General features: G+C 44.7%; 1 long non-coding RNA gene across 1 annotated transcript; it reads left to right on the forward strand.

Moving 5' to 3' along the window:
* The first annotated feature begins 1,823 nt into the window (after nt 1–1,823).
* LOC149982344 (uncharacterized) lies at nt 1,824–4,460 on the forward strand. Its single transcript, XR_016497521.1, has 2 exons — nt 1,824–2,700; nt 2,849–4,460. It is a non-coding gene; the product is annotated as an uncharacterized LOC149982344 (long non-coding RNA).
* The last annotated feature ends 8,504 nt before the right edge of the window (nt 4,461–12,964 follow it).

The following is a 12,964-nucleotide window of genomic DNA, read 5'->3' on the forward strand; positions in this document are numbered from 1 at the left end:
TTAAGTAAGATTTATGTTGAAGATAATTCAATGTCTCACACCAGGTACGACTGCCTTTATGACTACTTATATCCTATACACCCGCTGACAGCTCCTTACAGCGATGGTGAGTATAAAGTATGTCCGAGGCCCTAAACATGCAGTTGACAACCTTCTAAAGGTGTTCGGTATACAATACAATGTATGAGGGCCTACATGAGAATGGTGTGACACGAAGCATCTTGCCCAGGTCACATCTATCCCTCTATTTGGTTTGTAACTCTCCCTCCCTCTCCCTACACTACAATGACGACAACAACATTGACTGTAGATCTCTCTATGGGACCCGTTTTGTGATGTGCGGATCCCACTACTGTAACTAGCTGTAGATATAATGCCATTTTAAACTCCGCCGTTGCTTGCAGTGTAACAGAGTGAGGAACATGAGCGATTGATGGACAATTGGAGAACAGAGGTGACCATGTGTGTTTGTGTGATCGTCGAGGAGAAGTCTCAAACACGCAACGTGAATTTGGTTTACATTCGCTACAGGCCTTACAGGCAAACGAGCACTTCTCCTTTGCTTGTGCTTTTCTCAAAAACACTTCAGATGTTTCTCAGTGTATGTAAAAGAAAGTGAAAGCGAGGAGAGAGGGAGAGAGAGAGAGAGAGAGACAGAGAGAGAGAGAGAGAGAGAGCGAGAGAGAGAGACAAAGAGAGAGACAGAGAGAGAGTGAGAGACAGAGAGAGAGAGAGGGACACAGAGAGAGAGCGAGAGAGAGACAGAGAGAGAGAGAGAGAGACAGAGATCACAAAGTAACAGAACAGATTGCTTAGAAACAAAACTCTTACGTCAGAAACGTATTGATTTTTCTTCTGTTGGTTGCTCTTGTTAAAATCAACAGAGTAAGTGCATGGTGATTGAGACTGCGAACGACAACTTATTCAGTTGCACAGCTCAATAAGACACAGATCAGATGTTCTGCTTTACTTTGTATCTTTCCTGTGGAAAGAGGTCAGGTCCCCAGTGGCCAGAAAAGTAACAGATTGGTGGAGGGAGGCTATGAGGGACTCAGAAAGACCAGCATTTCTGTGTTAATATTTTGGTTGTCCCTCTTTGTGAAGCATATATACCAAGAAGGGATAGAAACATAAAACACAGTCAATTCATGTTTAGCATGGACAAGAGTTAGTCCTCTTTTACCTAAAGGTAAGCTGTTCAGGAAAACAGGAAACGTATTTCAGTCTCGACTCTTAAAGATGACTTATCACTCCCTGGAATTAATAAATGAGGGTGGCTATGATGCGTGATTGATAAAACATTTGAATAATTGTTGTATCTCTAATCTCCACCTACATTTGCATATCAGCCTTTTTTTTACGTCTGCTTCCATATATGACGCAAGCTACTTCCTCTTAGGACATAGAAATACAATTAATATAACTGACTTATATCCTCAAACCAAACCATGTCTACCCTCTCTCTCGCCCTGTCTCAGCAATCTCTCAGCAATTCCAATACAGTGTGTTCATTTACACTAACCTGGTCCATTGCAAGGGTAATATGTCATGGAGAAAAAGCCAATAAACTCAATTTGACGAGGCTGAAGTAACAATGCAGAAAATGACATGTAATTCTCCCCACCCTCCCAACTACCAGACACTGTTTATTTTATGAAATTATGGTAGGACAATTACCAGGTTCAGTCCTCCTAAGAGAGAGAGAGAGAGGGGGGGGGGGGGGTACTTGACTCTTTAAATGACCAGGATGTAAAATAATAGAGCATACTTTAGTCATTGTGAGTTGTAACGCTGTCTATCTTAACATTGTTTGTGATTTATTTTCATCCTCAGAGAAGTAATAATCAACGTGAAGCTGCTTGTCACTACAAGGTAGGTAAAAGAGGACTAGCTGTTTTATTTATCTTATTTACAATGACAATGGCGTTCCCCGGCCAAACCCTCACGACGCTGGGCCAACTGTTCACCAGCCTTTGGAACTTCTGATCACGGTCAGTTGTGATACAGCCTGAGATTGAACCAGGGTGCGTAAGGACATCTCTCTGCCCTGTGATGCAGTACCTTGGACCTCTGCGCCACTCGGGAGCCCCGCAGCTAACAGGTGTACCCGCAGTGGTTTCTCCTGCGCTGGCACACTGAAACAGTTTTCGGCAAATAGAGGTGTCGATATATTTCTCGTCAAGAAAAAAAAAAGGCAATTGCTATTACAATACTCTGTCAAACAATACATACTGTACCAATAGGTGAGTCAAGCTTGTTGTCAGATGTAACTGTCTTGTGTACGGAGCACGTCAATACAGGAGCACTGTCAAATATCAGGGTTTTAGAACTATGAACAAATGACGATTGTGATGTGATAATTTCCCCTCTCTCTCTCTCTGTACAGTGGTGGTCTGGTGCTCTCTCTCTCTCTCTCTGTACAGTGGTGGTCTGGTGCCCTCTCTCTCTCTCTCTCGCTCTCTCTCTCTCTCTCTCTCTCTCTCTCTCTCTCTGTAAAGCGGTGGTCTGGTGCCCTCTCCCTCTCACCTCTCACTGCAGTCTTTTTGGCACTTCCATAAATGGAGAGAAATTGAAGGGAGTTGGTTCCTCCTTTGATCCTGGTGCTTGTTGTCAAAGCGCCTGGGATTGAAGAGACTGTTGGCCACAATTGACTGCGACAATTAGGAGATGATCAGAGCCCTGGAGTGGAGCACTTAAAGGGTAATTTACATGTCAGTTTGTTGAATAATAAAAAAATATTTTAAAAAAAAGAAGAGGGCCAAAAAAAGATATTCAGCTCAGATTTTTTCTTTTATTTATTTTTTCTTCTATGCCCGCCTTGTAAACTGTAATTTGTCCTCTTGCTAAGGAAAAACCTGGCAGAGGAGCTGGATTCTCATTACCATTTGAAAAGAAGCAATCATGGGGCCACTGCTGAGCCTATTGTCCAGTGAAAATGCTGATTTGCAGGCAGTGAGTGAAGGGAAACCTTCTGCTGAGGTAACTCCTGTAGTAGCCTCCTAATGGTCTCTTCTCTCTTCTTCTGAGGTTTCTACTGCCGGTCCCATTATTGGGCTGTTTTATAGCTCGGAGAAGACAGTGGACTCTAGGCAACCTCCTGGTCACTGAATAACCAGAGAGGAGGGACGGCAGGACGGAGGGATGGAGGGAGGGGGGAAAAAGGGAGGGTGGTGGTGGTGGTGTAAAGCTAACAGCAGGTTGATAGGATAATACCCGTCATCTGTTGCCAAGGATAATTCCTATTGCACCTTGCGCCTGGTCGCTCCCTTTACTTCATTTCTCCTGACTGCCATGTCAAGTCCGCTACCGCTGTTTTGTCTGTTCGTCTGACTGGGGTTGTAACACTCAGTGGGACAATACATCGACTAGGGAGAGAAGGTGGAAGGTCTTCGAGGTGTTTTTGTCCGGCCAGGTCTCCCTGTTTGAATAATCTCTTCCACAATAATCTAACTCCCCTCTTTTTTCTACTGTTAATTTATTCATCCAGATTTTCTTCTTCCCTGCCAACCTATAAACACATCCCTAATCTAAATCTGTCCAATGGCCTTAGAAGTGTAAATGAGTAAAATGAGTAACAGAATCAATACTGAAAAAAATATAGAAATTTAAAATATAAGTGTAACATTGAACAATTTCATTGATTTTACTGAGTTACAGTTTATATGAGGAAATCAGTTAATTGAAATAAATTCATTAGGCCCGAATCTATGGATTTCACATGACTGGGAATACAGATATGCATATGTTGGTCACAGATACCCCCCAAAAATGGGCTAATGCTCACCCACACAACGCCATACTCATCGTCTGTGATTGTGAGGCCGGTTGGACGAACTGACAAAATCTCTAAAACGACGTTGGAAGCGGTTTATGGTAGAGAAATTAACATTCAATTCTCTGGCAACAGCTCTGGTGTACATTCCTTGAGACATCAGTGGCATTGTGTTGTATGACAAAACTGTACATGTTAGAGTGGTCTTTTATTGTCCCCAGCACAAGGTGCACCCGTGTAATGATCATGCTGTTTAATCAGGTTCTTGATATGCCACACCTGTCAGGTGGATGGATTATCTTGGCAAAGGAGAAATGCCCACTAACAGGGAAGTAAACTAATTTGTGCACAACATGTGAGAGAAAAAGCTTTTTTGTGCGTAAGGAAGATTTTGGGGATCTTTTTTTTTCAGCTCATGAAACATGGGACCAATACTTTACGTGTCGCGTTTATATTTTTGTTCAGTGTAGTTCACTAATCCCAGGAAAATCAGATTGATTAATCTCTCTGCTCTGGAAATTAAACCCAGCTGAATTAGGAATATAGAGACAGGTTGAGGTGGGATTACAGATGACAGATTTCCCCAGATTGGGAATATATGCTCAGTCATTCCCGTTCACACTCAAACAACCATACTGTATGGATCTACACAAACAGACACAATAATAAAGACATACATGAATAAAAATATCACAATTTGCAATGCATTTATTCCTGAAACACCACAATTTGTGTTTAAGTGTTTAAACTCTTAAATCCTCACCACTTAATTATGTTGTCAGTAATGGACTGGCTATGTATAATGCTCTATTCCAAACAGGCAAGATGGTATTTGGTAAAACACACACACACACACACACACACACACACACACACACACACACACACACACACACACACACACACACACACACACACACACACACACACACACACACACACACACACACAGGGTAATGAGAGGTGGAGACACACAGACCGATATGTGTGTGTGTTTGAGTCTTTGCCTTGTTCCGTCGGAGTAGACAGAGAGAGGGGCTGGCAAATCTGGATCAAACCGCAGCCACAGCAGGAGGTGTAGGTCTCCCAGGTAATGGTTAAATGATGAGCAGATGAACTGTCAACCTATTGATTTAAGTGTTTTGTTCCAGCCAGTCACTATTAACTTTGACTAGTTGTGTCCCTTATATTCACAGTGAGGTACTGAATGAATAGGTGGGTGTAACAAAGTACCAGGGAAACAAAGACCCTTTTGTTTGTTTGATGTGTGTAATGACAGACAAATAGAGGTGTTTCCTTTATGTCAATGGTTATGTCTGTACTCTGTGCATGGGGCCTTTCTGCTTTCGTTTAATGCATACTGTATCTGTTGTCAGAACATTCAACTACATAAACCACTGTCCATTTAATAAAACATAGCAATAAAGTTAGCCTTTTTCTAATCTCCATACCATCTGCTAAAGGTTAACCATTGCCCCTGACCTAATCTTTGACATCACTGATCTGACCTGATCTTTGACACCGGGGCTAATCAGTTGCCCCGACACTTGTTTTGCAAAGTTGTTTCCAATTACAGGTGAGTTGTGGGTGGCTCAAACCTTTTCTCACCCCTATGTTCACCTCTTTGACCACTTTGACACGTTCTCCCGCAACCCAGCGTACAAGTCTAAGCCACGGTATAAGACAGTCCTCAGTAGCCTGGTCTAACGGACAGGACCAGGGCCTGAGCTTGTGGGTTTTGAGGTCTGTGGCCTTGAACCATGAGCACGACCTGGTCACTGAAAAACACTGTTAAAACCCCCTCTTCTCTTTTCTCACCATCACTCTCTCTAACTCACCTCCTTTCTCTTTCCCTCACTCCCCCTCTCTCTCCACCTCTTTCTCTCACTCTCTCACTCACTTCAACTCCCCATCACCTCTCACTTGCTGACCCCCCCACCTCTCCCCCCCCTCTCCCCCCTCCTCTCTCTCTCTCTCTCTCTCTCTCTCTCCCTCTCTCTCTCTCTCACTCACTTCCACACCCCTTCTTTCACCCTCTCTCTCATACCCCCCTCTCTCTCACCCCCCTCCTTTCCCTCCTCCCTCACTCCCTCTCTCCCTCGTTTCCTCTCTCCTGTTGGTTTAGCTCTGTCCTAACAAATAGGTGTTTGTATCCCAAACAGTGTCACAGTAAGTACGTTTGATCCTCTGCCAGCGATGGCATGGTCCACGGATATTACGGTTTAATGTCTGACCTGGTGCTTTTTTAAAAAAAAAGGTGGAATGCTTTATCAATTGCTATTAATGTTCAGGAAATAGATAAATACTTTCATTTTCTCAGATAATTTACATAGAAACGTATTTGTTGTGTTTCAGTGCGCAACAGAAACATTACAGTTTCACTACCTATGAAGTGTCAATGGGGCGGCAGGTAGCCTAGTGGTTAGAGCGTTGGACTTGTAACTGAAAGGTTGCATGATTGAATCCCTGAGCTGACAAGGTAAAAATCTGTCGTTCTGCCCCTGAACAAGACAGTTAACCCACTGTTCCTGGGCTGTCATTGAAAATACAAATTTGTTCTTAACTGACTTGCCTAGTTAAATAAAGGTTCATAAAAAAATACGGATTTCAAAATATTTCCCCAAATAATATGGTGACGATAATCTTTTTAATAAAAAAAATAAAAAAATCAAATTATATCTTATTTTTCTTGCCAAAATAAAAAAGATTTTTACAAAGAAAATTCCACACCAAAATCCACCCTAAACCCAAGAGCTCTTCTCCGCCCAAGTATTCTGTCTCCCTCCCCAGCTTCCTCCAGCGAGTTATATTTGGCTTTTTTGGACCCTTATTACAGAATTGTTTATCAATAGGTGCACCGAGTGTCAGTAGTTTTTCTCATCAAACAAGGTCTGACAAAGAGAGTGCGGTGCATGGGAAAGAGGCAGCTAGGTGAAACTAATGCCATAGATGTTTGATTCATCAGGGGCTTATTGTTAACAGGGACGTCTGATTGTAAAGGCTCAGTCAAGCAAAAGAGTGCAGAGTAATCAGTCGGATTTATAGTTTGCAGAGTTCCGAAAAATCAACGCCACAAACCTTTGGGTCTGGCCGAGATGAGAAAGAGAGAGAGACAGAGAGACAGAGAGAGACAGACAGAGAGAGAGAGAGATGGGCGACTACGCCCACTCCTCCTCTTGCTTCATCCACCCACCACCACCCGTCCCCCAACAACTGTCACACACTGCCCACCCTGCCACTGACGTCCCTCTCTACAGCTCTGTCCCCTCCCCTTTTCACTCTGTACCTTGCAAATTAGAGACAGGCCTTATTGAGAGGCAGATGTAGCCCTCCTAGCGAATGAGCGGTAAGCTGTTGTACTTTAAGCCTAATGGGAAGTTTTATATGCAAGAGGCCTTGAACTGATTAGTATAATTCCTGCTTTAATACAGCAGTCCCTCCAGATTAAGGTAAACCAAATGTTGCAATCAGAGATTAGTGTACCTTGCTGGTTATTAACATCCCTGCTTGTTCCCAGCAAAGCACGTCAGAGAGAAGATAGAGAGAGAGAGAGAGAGAGAGAGACAGAAGGAGAGAGATAAAGAGAGAAGGAGCCTTACTAAAGTCGTGCATTTATTTCCGAAGCAGCTCCCCAAAAAAAGTGCTGAAACATGAGCTTCTGCACCTGTTGGGATCTTGGTGGTGTGTGCTGGGAAGGAGCTTGCTATGGGGGAGGTGTGGGGACTGGTGTGGGGAGAGGAGGGAGAGTGTTCGGGCATGAAGCAGAGGTGTTCTAGCTCTAGTACCTGTGCACCTGTTTGGTCGTGTCACGTCTTCCGGGGAGCTCTGCCAAATATGTCACATCCTGACTGGACTCTTAGAGCGCTTTGTGCGTTCGACTCCGCTCGACACACTTGGCCTCCTGTGTCTCTAATCCCATTTCCTTCCACTTCAGGACACACAACATTAAACCAGCACGGGTCAGCAACATACAAGACAGACGTGTTTGGATTTATAGACAAGAAGTTTCTTCTCACAAATACCTCAAAGATGTATCTGTGTGGGGTGTCTAAAAACATTTCCAGAAGCAGAGACGAGAGAGAGAGAGAGCAACCTTGTGTTATGTTTAACCATTGGCTGTAGCATGTTTGCTGCCTGAATATGTGCCAGGCCAGGCAGTAGTATTTGTCTTTTGGTTAGCACTGTTTGGAGGAAAAATAATTGGAGTTTTGCAGTTCAGTGAGAATGCTGAAATGCCTCGGCAGCATTTCCATAGCTAACTCGCTCTCTAAGAGCATCTATGAGATCTACCAAAGGTGGCAACACCACTCTTTCTGCCTTTCTGACACTGGTTAAGATGGTTCGCTAGTTGATCCTCAATGATAATGCAGGATATCAAGGTCAGCTGTGTGCCAGAGGAGAAGCCATTATTATGGACGCTGACCCAAACAAACTGATCATTGGATAATTGGAATACAAGCAATGCTTCAAATGGCAGATTACAACATCAAATGGCATGTTTAGACATTCCGCGCTGCGTTCCAGTTCACCTGAGTATCGGACGGTTGATTGCAGACAGGCTAACAGGTCAAAGGTTAATAACACTTGACTCATCGGCCGCTGTAGCCGTCTATGCAGCTTTCGTGTTGAGCACAGACTTCCCACTGTAGATCCCATTAACCTGGCAAAGACCATTTAAACACAAAAAAAAAACTATTAGGTTCACCCTTTGCTAAGTGGTCTATACCGTTCAACTGAAGTGATCCTTAAATGACTGTGTCATCTATCGGGCATAGTTAAACTTTCCCCTGAAGAAAGAAGTAACTATCGACATTAGCACAGACTTCATTAGCACAAGGCGTTCAATGGTCGTTACCAACCGACTTGTTGACGAGAGCGTTATACTATCTGAACCCTTTGTCGACACGCCAGTCAAGTCAATACCAAAAAGAGCAAAGACATCACAGAGGTAACAGTCGAAACGCGTTTCCTGTAGCGTGTTCACGTCGAAAGCCTTGTTGCAGACGAGCTGCTGTGCCCGCGAGTTCAGATGTAAGAGCGAAGCTCAACATTTGCACCACTGCACTGTGCCGGGGCTGATTCTATTAAGGTTCGATGCTGGGGTGGAGGTAAGTGAGGATGCCTTTCATGCATCATGCTCTTTCACGATGTTCACACACATCTGATTCCATCTGGGCGACGTACAATCATGTGCACAGCAAAAGGTAGGCCTGCTATGCTAATGTTCTGCCCCGTATTTCAGAATAACATTCTCATGTAACAAGCACAATTCTGACTCACTCTTGCGAGCTGTCACCTTATGATGAGGACCCTAGGCTACTTAGGGGCTAGGAGCTAGGAGAATTATAATAAGACGCATCACTCTGGTTCATTAACCTGTTCCGAGGTGAATAATATTGTTGTTGTGCCACACTATTCCTATCCTATGTTTGTGCTTATCTGGTGCAGTGCACGTGGCTCTGGTGTCTGTTGAAGCATTCCAAATATTCTGTTATAATTAACATCCATTTGGACTCTGTGCTAGAGAGAAACGGATACAGTTGAGCTCTTCATTTCAGGACCGTGCTGAAACATGCAGGAGAACAATGCAAAACCGAGCCCCGTGCGACCCCTCACAACATAATCAAATGGGGACACGGTGACAGTACGAGCGTCTGACAGGTCGACAGTTCGGATGGGTGCCTGCCAAGCAAGCCATCGCTAAATATACACAAGGGTCGGTCTTTGGCAGCTCTTCTCCATTGTCAGTTGCTGGGGCTTCGGGTTTTCTGATAAAAGAGGTCTGGTTGAGAAAGTCAAGTGACAGCCATGACAGTGGAGAGGACGTGGGTTGGGGGCCTCCTAGGCTGGGCTGGGGGTGTGGGAGTGTGGGGGCTAGTGGTGGACGTGTGTAGAGGGACCTGGTGGTCGTGACCTGTGGGAGGTTGATAGCTAGGCCCAGGCGGCCGGTAGGGAGATAGGACTTGTCATGGAGGTCCCCAGGCGTTGTGGCCAGCTAGAGTGATGGTCCTGACTGCTGTGGTTGTCCTGCTCTTTCCTGTCCTGTCGGGAATCTGTGGCTCTGGGCCGCGGCCGCAGAGCTTTGATGAACTCAGCACAATGTCGAATGGGAGTGCTTTGGCAGCTGAGACAGTGGGGATAAAGCTGCAGGTCAGAGATAACACAACCTTACAGAGCTCCCTGCGTGCGCCCACTAGTGATGGCCGTCCCATCACAGAGGAGGAACAGGAAACCGTCCAACAGGCTGTAGTTAAATAGGCTAAACTTCTGGGCGCCTCTTCTCCTTTTGTCTTCCTTAATATTGGGGGAGGTTGTTGTCTAAATGTAGTCTGACAAATAGGGGCAACTCTTCCCCCTACCTGTACCAGTTACACACACACACACACACACACACACAGACACACACACACACGCACACGCACACGCACACACACACACACACAAACACCACTTTTGGTATAAATCTTAAATTGTATCATTACGAACTGTATCCACAGCGTTATATTCCATTGTTGTTGCAACTCGAACAATACCTCTCCGTCCATTCTAGCAGCAGGCTACACGGGGAATGGAACTGTTGGAAAGGGGAAACAGCTTGAGTCTCACAAAATGGGATATAACGTTGTGGATAAAAGTTCATAATGAAACAATTTCATGTGTACAACATCTAAAGACCTGCATCACTGTACTGAGAACTTTTCCGTTTCTTAAAAGATGTATTTGGGTGTTTTTTTCAGAGCCCCTGTACTGCACAACGAAGATGAGGAAGTGACTCGCTGGTTGGGGTAAGTTTCTCAAAAACGAGTGAAATCGGCAAAAAAGTGTCTGGACCCTTCCACAATATGCCATTTAAATTCGGTTGTAAAAAAAAAAAATTATCCTTCAACTTCTTCACTTCTGAAGTAGTCTTCGGGAAACAAGGTCTAATCTCAGAAAGAAGGTGATGCTCGATTTTTCAGTGGAAAACAGAGAGGATGTGACTGGCCAATGGAAGCACGCAAGACCTGTTGACCTTGTCAATGTGTGTGTGTGTGTGTGTGCGTGTGTGCGTGCGTGCTTATGTGTGCGTCATCACATGACAAGTCAGGTCTCTAGGAGAAAAACAGGACTGTGCATCAGTCAGGAAGGAAGTGAATGCAAGGAATGATAACGAAACACTATCAATTATAACCTATGTTAGTCAACAGTTTAAGCCTCTGTCTGTGTCTCATCACGTCCAAACATTGTTGTGAGATTTCATTACTGAAATATTCATGCAATAGAAATTGCACGTTTCACAAAAATCCCAGTGTTTTTCAGCGTCTTGCTGTGTTCTGATGTCTCGTGTAAACTCTGAGCAAAGCGGTGTTATCACACAAGATTATACAGTGTTTGCCTTGTTGTTTAGGAAATCCCACACAAACCTGACAAATGTTCAAAAAATGTCACCTGAGCGGCACCGCGCTCTCACGCTCTGTTTTGACGGCGGCTGATCTCTCAAAATGTTGGATTTGGCCTTTTTCGCAACAGCACAGGAATGTTACAGTAACTCGGCAACACAAGAAATGGGATAAGGGCTTGATCTCCCCTCAGAGAGAGAGAGCGAGAGAGAGAGAGAGAGAGAGAGAGAGAGAGAGAGAGAGGAAAGGGGGGGGGGGGGGGTCTTCCTGACAGTTCCGAAACTGAATTAAATCAGAGGGATTAAGGTTACCTGTAAAGAGCTGTCAGGTAGATTTACAGGGCCTGCTGATAAGTCCGGCAGGAGGGTCTAAATACATGCTGGCATCCCGTTGCTAACAGCCAGTCAAAGGAAAATACCCACACACACGGACACAGAGCACACTTGGACGCACAAACACACACACAGCCACCACCCACTTTAATATCTGCCTTAATGGGGGGGGTGGGGGGGGGGGACAGCTGCCTTGATCCAGGGGAAAATACACACATTTCAGGCAGAGAACACTGACATACAGGATTGGCCTCCATGGCCTGGCCCTGGCCATGGAGGCACAGCTGCAGTTTAAGCAACCATTCAACACCATCAGATAGCTGCACCATATCGCTGTCGTATGGGATATCTTCTTCTATGGTCCTTCAAGAGCTGTGATGAACATTTAGTAGAACTTTCAATTCAAAGACATTCGGGTATTCAACGTTTTTTTTTTTACTAGCTAAACACACAGTTTAGTACTTGTGTTCAAGCTACAAGGCAGCAAACCAAAGTGGACTAAACGGTGAATCACAGAATGTTATGTCACGTGTACAACTAAGACACATGCACACTCTGTCACGGCTTTCTGAGAGTCTTCTCCTGATAACACGCTGTAGGAAAGAGTGATTAACCGTGTTGTGGCAGAGAATGTGCCAAGGCTGGAGCACCGTGACATCACCAGTGGGCACACAACAACATCCACGGTCCTCGTGAGGAACTGTACAGTCATCTGAGAGCAAAAGTGACTAAAGGTTCCTCCCACTAATCCTTGCATATCTTGCACTGATATTTTCAGTGAGCCATGCAGCTATGCAGACATGAGTTGGCAGTTCTCCTTTTGAGAAAAAGGTGCTATCTAGAACCTAAAAGGGTTCGTTGGCTGTCCCCATATGAGAACCCTTTCAAGAACCTTTTTATGTCTCAGGTAGAACCCTTTTGGTTCCAGGTAGAACCCTTTGGGATTCCCCCTGAGGAAAAAGTTCTACATGGAAGCCAAAAGTGTTGCTACCTGGAACTAAAAACGGGTTCTACCTGGAACCAAAAATGATTCTCCCATGGGGCCAGCCGAAGAACCCCTTTGGAACCCTTTTTTCTAAGAGTGTAGTGTGTACACTGCCATAGTATTTTTCATAAGAACAGGGGTGAATTGCACCGTGTAAAATAAAATACATCTCATTGCTATGACCTGTCAGCTAGTGTCAGTTACAGCCGGTCCTTCAAGACCACTCAGAGGCTATGTGAAGTGGTTCAGGTCCAACTGGGGAAAATATCTCCTTTGGTGTGTGGCTAACTCCCCCTCCACTATGTGCTGTCTTCCTCATGAAGCCATATTCTCTCATAACATCTGAGTTATGGCTTGCTGAAACCTGCTTCCCAAATGCCACCCTATCCCCCCTTTTGGTCAAAAGTAGTGCGCTGTATAGTGAACAGGGTGTCATTTGGGACTACGTCGAAAAGCCATTAAAGCTCTGAGCAATGGATTAAAAGGCCTTTGCTTA

The sequence above is a fragment of the Oncorhynchus mykiss genome, chromosome 7 (genome assembly GCF_057628025.1).
Source record: "Oncorhynchus mykiss isolate SJ-2025 chromosome 7, ASM5762802v1, whole genome shotgun sequence".
Classification (NCBI taxonomy): Eukaryota; Metazoa; Chordata; class Actinopteri; order Salmoniformes; family Salmonidae; genus Oncorhynchus; species Oncorhynchus mykiss.